The sequence below is a fragment of the Protomyctophum bolini genome, assembly GCF_963924005.1.
Source record: "Protomyctophum bolini genome assembly, chromosome: 1".
Taxonomy (NCBI): domain Eukaryota; kingdom Metazoa; phylum Chordata; class Actinopteri; order Myctophiformes; family Myctophidae; genus Protomyctophum; species Protomyctophum bolini.
In genome coordinates this window covers 54,295,456-54,305,527 of record NC_137862.1, presented here as the reverse complement: position 1 = coordinate 54,305,527, position 10,072 = coordinate 54,295,456, and positions in this window count along the sequence as shown.

The following is a 10,072-nucleotide window of genomic DNA, read 5'->3' as shown; positions in this document are numbered from 1 at the left end:
ATAAGGGACGACACGGAAAAATATCAACTCACACTTTATTGGCTATGTACTGTTCCTGTGTTATTATATTTTCCATCGGGCGAAAGACAAAAATTGAGGGGGGGACTTTAACTGTTTTACAGGGGCCCGTTTCCAATTGCAGCCATAAGTGCTCTTTGAGAGCGGTTTTGAAGGAGTCTAGGGGGATTCACATTTCTTAATGGCTGTTGGTAGGGCGATCCACATTTTAGTGGCATATAGAGCAAAATTAATTTGACCCCTTGTTTGAGCTGAATCTGGGTTGCAACGTTGCAAGGTTAGTCGAACTCCCTCTGGTGTTGTGATCGTGGACTTAAGTTGACATTAAGGAAGTATTTAGACAGCTACGTTGGGTATATCTTGGCGGTGTGGAGAATCTTGTAGACCAGACACATTGCAAGCTGTTGTACTCTGTCGTGGAGCTATGAGGTTTACACACCCGACAGATGATATTAACCACTTGGAAAAACAATCCCATCCATATTCTGGGGGAGGATTTTTGATTTGATTTGATTTATTTGATATATTCATGATACAATTCATATAGGAGAGCAGTACAGAATCATCAGGATTTCACAAAAAGTCAGAGGACTTAATTCCATTGTGATCCAAATATATAAATAAATAAATAGTTACAGCATATGATAAGAAGAACATGTTGTACTAACATTACAATACTGATGACATTTACAACCGGCCAGCATAGATCAATAAACAAAAGACAATAAATAGATATAAATAGATAAATACAGCAGTATACTAACTTGCCCATCAGCCACTTTTTCAACATATTTTTTAAAAATGTTCAAAGACTGGGCAAATTTAATTTCCCTTGGGATTTTGTTCCAATCCTCCACCCCTGTATATTTAAATGAGCTTCTACCTACCCTATTTGTCTCAGGTTTGGTGGTTTAAGATCAGCTACACTAGCCCCTGTGTTCAAACTATGGACATTAGCTAATGCTGTGGTTGGCAAAGAGATTTGGTGTGTAGATGGAAAAAAGCAGTCCAAGTACAGAGTAGAGGCAACTCAGGTCCCGTCCAGTCTAGGTCAAGTCTACACTGTTTTGTGGTCAACAACCTGTATTGTATTATACTGTATGTTGTGTATAAGAATAAGAATCAAAGTGTGTCACTTTGTCAGTTCAATAAGGGACACATCTTTTAGTTTCCAAATAAAGGGACGATTCAGTATTTCAAGGGACGTTGTCGTTGGTCACATGATCCACATGTGGACATTTTGGATTTGCTGCTGTTTAACCTCATTGAATGCTATGGAGGTTCTACTGTACTGAACAGTGAGCGAATTCTCATTTTAACTAGATTAGGAATTTTAACTGTAGAATGTTGTGTGTGTGTGTGTGTGTGTGTGTGCGTGTGTGTGTGTGTGTGTGTGTGTGTGTGTGTGTGTGTGTGTGTGTGTGTGTGTGTGTGTGTGTGTGTGTGTGTGTGTGTGTGTGTGTGTGTGTGTGTGTGTGTGTGTGTGTGTGTGTATGTTGCACAGCGTGTGCAAAATCTGTGTGTTCTCAAAATTCATTTTGTGCTCAAACACAAAGATGTATGTAATACATTTGTGTACAGTAATGAGCAGGATAATATGTCTATACAGGTATATGCTACAGTACCTTAGAATAGTAAATGTAGACCTATTTAACAGTGCATAAACATAATTGCCTTGACATTAACGACCGTCAACGAGCACCAGCTGGACACACACACACACACACACACACACACACACACACACACAAACTTTGTCCTACGGCATAGTGTAAACACAAACATTGCGTAAAACAAACATTGATGTGTTGCATACGCTTTCAACTCTCAACTGTCAGTAAGAAGTCGGCGATGATGACGATGTACGATGATAAGAGCGCCCCTCACTTCACAGGGGTGTGACTTTTCAAGTTAAAGCTCTATATTCAGATTACCAGTAATCAGTGGATATCTCAACTGTTTTTGGCTAATATTACCGGCGCTGCGGACAACTTAGGAACTATGAGAAATCAGTGCTATCGGTGACGTAGACTCCGCGGTGGGGGCGGCGGCGGGGCTCGAGACCCCCATGAGGAATTAGACCTGAATATTTACAGTATATTCGCCTATAGTCGGTTCGTCCCGTTTGTACGGCGCCAGGTCGCGCCGCGCCCGGCGTTCGCCGCGCAATTCTCGTCTTTGCATTGACTTTGTATGTCATCGCGCCGCTCCAACCATCCAAGTCTGAACGCACCACCTTAACACCACTTTGTCCTCACTGTCCGGGGCGGGGGGGGGGGGGGGGGGGGGGGGGGTGGTTGTCTGGTCCTGTTTGGGACGCTGGGTTTGATGTGGTTAACACGCCGAGGCCTTTAATGTGTCTGTCTCCGGGGTGTGTTTTGATGCCTTCATGTGAAACGGTTTTTACGAGATGACAAGCTGTCACCTTGCGACTCGTGTATTCTATTTCATAGGTCAGTGAGTCACAGGGTGGGGGGGTGTGATGACCTTTTCTGTGGTATTCTCAGCTGAGTCTTGTTATACATTGTGATGGAGGAAGATGCGTTCACCATACATAGAGTGCAGGGCCTCATGCGCAAATAAGTTCCTGACTTTTCCTCTTATACATTTCTTCCTATAGTGAATTCCTAAGAGAAGCATGTTCTTACGATGATGCAAATCCAAATCCTCGTAACTTGTCATAGTAGACGCCCCCACATATCCTAATTAGCATCCTAATGACGATAGGGAACCGAACAAGCCCCACCAATACCATATAAGTCATTGGGAATTCACTTTCCTATATACCTGTGTGCAATGCATAGACATATAAAAGTAGACGCCCCTTTCGGCTCTGGAGCGTATGTGCTCAAGGGAGGGCAAACATTTCCCGAGATTCCTTGCGAAGCCCCGCAGAAGCATGAGCGTGCGTCACAGAGCGCAAGTCCCGGGTTAAGATGTGCTGTGATTGGCTGTCACTTGAGTGGCAGCGTGGCCGTCCACTCTTCCGGCATACAATTGGCCAGTAGTCACTTGAGTGGCAGCGTGGCCGTCCACTCTTCCGACATTCCCAGTGTAAATTCTTCCGCCCCTCCCGTCAACACACATCGCTCCAACGAACTGCAGCAGCCAATGAGGCATCTATTATTTTTTTTTATATCTATGCCTGTGTTCACCCAGGTGGGTGTGGTTTTGCATGACTCCATAGCCAAATTCCAATACCCAAAATCTCGGAACCACTCGCTCACTCCCACTCGGTCACTCGGGGTCATTCCAGCTTGACCCGGAAATGGTTAACGTTGTGCTCCATCGAGGAGGCGAGTGGAGCCGAGTGGAGGAGCCGAGTGGGCTCTCCGAGACCGCATAGAGCGAGTGTACATCAGGTGCAGGCTCGGTGGGGTATAATTTTGTCTCCTCGCGGCGGATTTCCGCATCGCGTGTACATGTTTTTTTCTTTCTCCAGTGACATAAGTCCACCTCCTCCACGTGTGGCAGAGAAAACACTGCTTGAAACCCGATACTATATGCACCCGCCCACCCCCCATCCATTAGCGCTGCCGGGCGCCCAACGCACACATGCACGCACACACGCAGACACATTAAACTAAAAAGCTTTGCTGTTTGTTGAAGAGACACATTTTCGCTGAATTAATAGAGCTTCAGAATGATAAAGTAGCCTATCTATAGCCTACATAATTATGTGAAAGTGAAAGCTGAAAGGTCCACAACAAGCCACTGGCTTTTTTGCGTTGTGTGATATAAGCATAATAAAAGTACCTATATAAATATAGGCTATATTGTGCGCACCTCAAAAGCTATTAATTTCTCTCTGTGCATGCCCGCATGCACAGACTGCTATGAATGACAAAAATGTATTTATTTATATGTGGACTGAATATGTAAGTCAGAGAGACAATTCCTGTTGTTCCTTGTTGTTAGTGTCCGTTATTTGCAAAGACCGTCGGAGGAGGGGGGGTGATTTATACGAGCAAAAAGGAACGCGGGCAGGTCAGGAATTCCCTTCGCAATCATATAATATAAAAGTGTGCGCATCCTGGCGCTTATTCATCATTGACTTCGGTTACATGCACAAAATGATGAATTGTCTATTCTGTGTAGACTGTACGGCTCTGGGTTCGGAGTTCCAGTGATCCATCTGTGTGACACTGTATTGTTCCACCACTTTTGCTTTGGCAATGTAAACGTATGTTTATTGTTTTCCATGCCAATAAAGCCCTTTGAATTGAATTGAATTGAATTGATACACGTCACAAGTGATCGCGGAATGTGCCGTCGCTTTGAAATGACTGCGTAGCACATTCCGATTCTAGAGGCAAATCCACTCCGCCACTCTGTCCTCGCGTCGAATCCTCTCCTCCTTGCTGGGGGCGGAGCTAAGGAGCGAGTGGAGGACGTGAGGGGAGTGAGCGAGTGTGAAAGTTGGAAGCGGTATTGGAATTTGGCTCATGGCCTTGCCTGCAGTCACACCTGCGTGTGATTGCAGCACACATAAATCACAGGACCTCCCTCACACACAGAAATAAAGTTGAGTGAAGTCAAGAATACCTAAACCAATGTCTATATATGGTGGGACAACATGACTCCAAACATTAAAATTAAAATGTAATAGTACTGAAGTGAACAGAAATGTTCATATTTTCAATATTTCTATATTTTCAATATTCATGAATGTATTTTATTATTTATCTCACAATAGTCAACTTTCACCACTAGACATCAATGTAAATTTGCTGGGGGTGGTGTGGGGGTTATGTGGTGGGTACGGTGCGTTTGTTTGGGTTGGGTTGTAAACTCTAAACCATGTGGTTCTCACAGTTTTTTTTATCATCTCTGAGGAGAAAAGCCTGGCAACGACCTAATGCAGAGCGTGTCTGTAGGGGTGTCCCCACTCACAATGTGTCACAGCATTTCCGGTGCATGACAATGGTGCACAACCAACTATTAATTGTAGCCTATATCTATTGCTATTCTGTAAGAATGAGGCTGTAAAAACACAGCCATACTATGCCCACAAATTCACAAGCTGATAATCAGCTCGTCTGATTATCCATATCGGTTGTCGGAGTACTTGGTGGCAACTTAAGTCTATGACGTGTATGACACTGTGTTGAGTGTCTATAATCAGGCCTACAGTACTTATATTGGTGCCTGTTGATTGAACAACTTGCACAGGCGAAATAGGCACTAACTATACTTGGAGGCCCGTCTATGACATCAATACAAGACATTAATACTATGTATATATACTGTGCATGTCTGTCTATAAACACACAGCTTGTTTGTCTGTCAGAGCGAGAACTATATAGGGCAGTTTTAATCCCATAGAGAGTAGAGCATATTCACATGGCGATCATGGCGACGTTTTACATTGAAGAAGAAGAAGGGTGACAACGGGGTGGCATTTCATTAACTTGGCAAGATGGCCGCCATGTGAATATATGGTCTATTAGGATCAAACTAGGCCGATGACATCATGGTATGCTGTATAGGTTATGATTTGTGCCATACATACAATTAGCCGAAGGTCGAGGTCACAGTGCAAGTTTTTTAGCATGTGTGTGTGTGTGTGTGTGTGTGTACATTTCAGTTGTACTAATATATCACATTGAGAACATACTGGTAGACAGTGGATACTGGATAGATAGATCATTTAGAATGATCCTTGTCCTTGTGGAAATTTGTTTTGTGAAGCAGTCGTCAGATCACACAATACAATGTCAACGTGAGAGTTACTCAATACATTTGTACAATTCTGAAAGCAAGATATGATTTTGTGTTGACGTTAAAAATGACCCCAGAAGTGTGTTAAAGTGAAATGCTGCACGCACGCATGGAATGCATGGCGCGCGCACACACACACACACACACACACACACACACACACACACACACACACACACACACACACACACACACACACACACTCTCGCAATGATTTCCCATGTTTAAACTACGGGGAAACAGTCTAGGCTTGTGCAGCAAGCCGAGCAGTTTAAGAGTTGTGTGGCCCCTGAGAGGCCCCTGCAGCTGTTGACAGGCCCCTGTGATATATGGGCCCTTCCTGTATTACTGCAGATGATGAGGCTACTGTTTTAGCACTCTCGCAGATGCCACCTATGTCACAATGGGCTGCTGTCGAAGAGGTGAATTCCCTCCTCTGGGGTCAAATAGCACCGAGTTAACCCCAGACAAAATACCTGCTGTTGTTATAGTGCCGAGATCTAAGTCTACATTTATGTTGGTATATCATTGCTGTTGGGGCAGAAAAACCTCTTAACTTTTGTGTTTTTTTTCACATTAATTAACACTGTACTATACTTTATCATCTTACAGCATTATATAGCGTATAAACATCTACGTGTTTCGAGCTTGTCGATCTGACACTTTTTGCTGATTTCGAAATTGCATCATGAAAAGTAACAATTTTGGACAAATGCGGTTTCCACCCGACACAGACAATATTAGATGTGCATATATAATGCATATATGTTATATAGGCTTATAATAAATAGGCTACTTAAAATACTAACCAATCAAACTTAACAAGTTTCCTCCAAGTCAGACAAAATGTGAATGCCTATCTTGTTGTCCACAACAAAAAGCATGATGATAATAATTGTTTACCACATACTGTACAGTCACATAACAGTTTATCTGAGCAACTGTCATTCCGCGTATCAGATTTCAGGTAGCCATACAACATAACTGTTACTGATCACGCATCAGAAGAACTACAGTGGAGGGAAAAAATAAAATAAACCTATCATTTGTTATCATGCATTGGGCTACGGACACCCACTTGATGCCATTTTGAGTGAGTGAGTGAGTGAGTGAGTGAGTGAAGGTGTATGGGTCACCCTTAAATTGGTCCTTTATCATGAAATGCACAATAATTGTAAAATGGAAAATACTAAAATTCTGAAATCTACAGCTATGGAAACCACATTACCCATGACACCTCAGAGAACTACAGCTATGGAAACCACATTACCCATCACACCGCAGAGAACTACAGCTATGGAAACCACATTACCCATGACACCTCAGAGAACTACAGCTATGACACCTCAGAGAACTATAGTGAACTACAGCTATGGAAACCACATTACCCATGACACCTCAGAGAACTACAGCTATGGAAACCACATTACCCATGACACCTCGGAGAACTACAGCTATGGAAACCACATTACCCATGACACCTCAGAGAACTACAGCTATGACACCTCAGAGAACTATAGTGAACTACAGCTATGGAAACCACATTACCCATGACACCTCAGAGAACTACAGCTATGACACCTCAGAGAACTATAGTGATCTACAGCTATGGAAACCACATTACCCTTGACACCTCTGAGAACTACAGCTATGGAAACCACATTACCCATGACACCTCAGAGAACTACAGCTATGGAAACCACAGTACCCATGACACCTCAGAGAACTACAGCTATATGGAAACCACATTACCCATGACACCTCAGAGAACTACAGCTATGGAAACCACATTACCCTTGACACCTCTGAGAACTACAGCTATGGAAACCACATTACCCATCACACCTCAGAGAACTACAGCTATGGAAACCACATTACCCATGACACCTCGGAGAACTACAGCTATGGAAACCACAGTACCCATGACACCTCAGAGAACTACAGCTATATGGAAACTACATTACCCATGACACCTCAGAAAACTACAGCTATGACACCTCAGAGAACTATAGTGAACTACAGCTATGGAAACCACATTACCCATGACACCTCAGAGAACTACAGCTATGACACCTCAGAGAACTATAGTGAACTACAGCTATGGAAACCACATTACCCATGACACCTCAGAGAACTACAGCTATGGAAACCACATTACCCATCACACCGCAGAGAACTACAGCTATGGAAACCACATTACCCATGACACCTCAGAGAACTACAGCTATGGAAACCACATTACCCTGCATGACACCTCAGAGAACTACAGCTATGGAAACCACAGTACCCATGGCACCTCAGAGAACTACAGCTATGGAAACCACATTACCCATCACCTCAGCAGAGAAAACAGATTGGCCGATTCGTGGCCTCCGTATTGGCATGGCCACGTGAGCTTGTAGATAGGCTATTTTTACTATTTTTAAAAAAACATTTCTAAAAGGTCTCCCCTCCCACTCTAAATTTCAATACAGCGATGCATTGCTATTTGCTATTAAAGGAAAAAATATACTACTATACTTTTTTTGGAAGAATGTGCTCTTGACTTTATGGTAAAAGCTCAAGTTCACTCCAGTATCCATGTACAAATTTCACTGAGCAACATTCACTTACACTTACCAGTATATACTTGGAACTCAAGTTCTGGGGCGGAGCATCTGTCCACCACACTGCCAACTTCTATTGTTAGATTTTGGTAAATAGAGTTGTGTGTCTCTCCTAATAAACACACACCCCCAAGCCCTCCCCCCCGACACACACACACACACACACACACACACACACACACACACACACACAGTGTCCTGCGACTGGACAATCCCATCGTCGTCATCATCATCGACGCCAGGGCAATGTTGCATAACGTGCTCATATACAGTAGATTGTGTAGAACCTGGCTGTCTCTCAAACACCAGACCAGGATTAAATATAGATAGAAAATAAAACCCTATAGCGCGGTTTACATGTTGATACAACAATACAAAAACTAACTGTGGACGACAACCATAAACACTTGTTTACAATAGGGTCCACCCTTTTCAATTAATCAGAACATGTAGAGAAGTATACAAATATACACTTCGATATAACCAAAAACAGGAAATCATCATAAAAGGAGGTAAAAGGGGAAAAAACATATACAGTTAGTTATACAGTGTTGGGAAAAGGGGTGGCGGGGGTGATTCAGCTTTTAGTTTCGAATTGCAGCTGTCCGTATAGGTGCCCTTTGAGAGCTGTTTTGAAGGAGTCAAGGGATTCACATGTCTTAATGACTGTTGGTAGGGCATTCCTTGTTTTGGTGGCATAGAAGGAGCGGAATGAATTTATCCCTTTGTTTGTGCCGAATCTGGGTTGTACATGGTTTGTTGAACTCCCTATAGTGTTACCGGTACGATTGGATTCTGCCCTCACTAGTCTATAGTGTTGTGGGTGTGGACTTTGTTGACATTAAGGAAGCATTTAGACAGGTACATGGGTATCTTGGTGGACCAGACCCATTGCATGATGTTGTACTCTGTCGTCAACCCTAAGCCATTCCAGCCTGTCAAAGTGGGCAGGGGTTAGGTGTGTGTGTGTGTGTGTGTGTGTGTGTGTGTGTGTGTGTGTGTGTGTGTGTGTGTGTGTGTGTGTGTGTGTGTGTGTGTGTGTGTGTGCGTGTGCGTGCGCGTGAAATATCCTATATTTTAAATGACAGTATGCAATAAATGGGTTCTATAATATGTAAAATGGGGAAACCCGGGAGCAGTCCATGACTCCTGTCATGTAAGTTATCCGGTTACCCAATAAACAATATGTTCTAGAAGGTGACGGGGTCAAGCAGCTTATACGTACATGTAGATTCCAGTTGTCCACTTGGAGTGTTCAACATTGCTGGTTTATTTTTAAAGGACGCCCCTAGCTGTGCCAGTGTCAACTCACCCATTCGTCTCACACACACACACACACACACACTCTGGCTGCACGGTACGTCGAGCAGCCCTGTGTGCACATACAGTACAATAGAACAGGGGTTTTCAACCTATTTCATCTTCAAGTCCCATTATTTATTCGGTATTTGAGCCACGGACGACCGTTTGATGAGATTTAGCCTCGCAGAAGACTACGAGTATTTTGTTGTAGTTGGATAGGATTCCATACTGTATTGATGTGGTACCGTTAGGAGCGACAACAGGCATTGATAAAAAAAAAAACAATTATTCTGATGGACCACTGGTTGAAAACCCACTGCACTATAGAACAAGACTTTCAGAGTATATAAAGTCTCAGCTAGAGCGTCGTAGAGGCCGTCGTGCTGCTCAGAGTTTCCGTCCCGTTTATAGGATTTGAAATATCT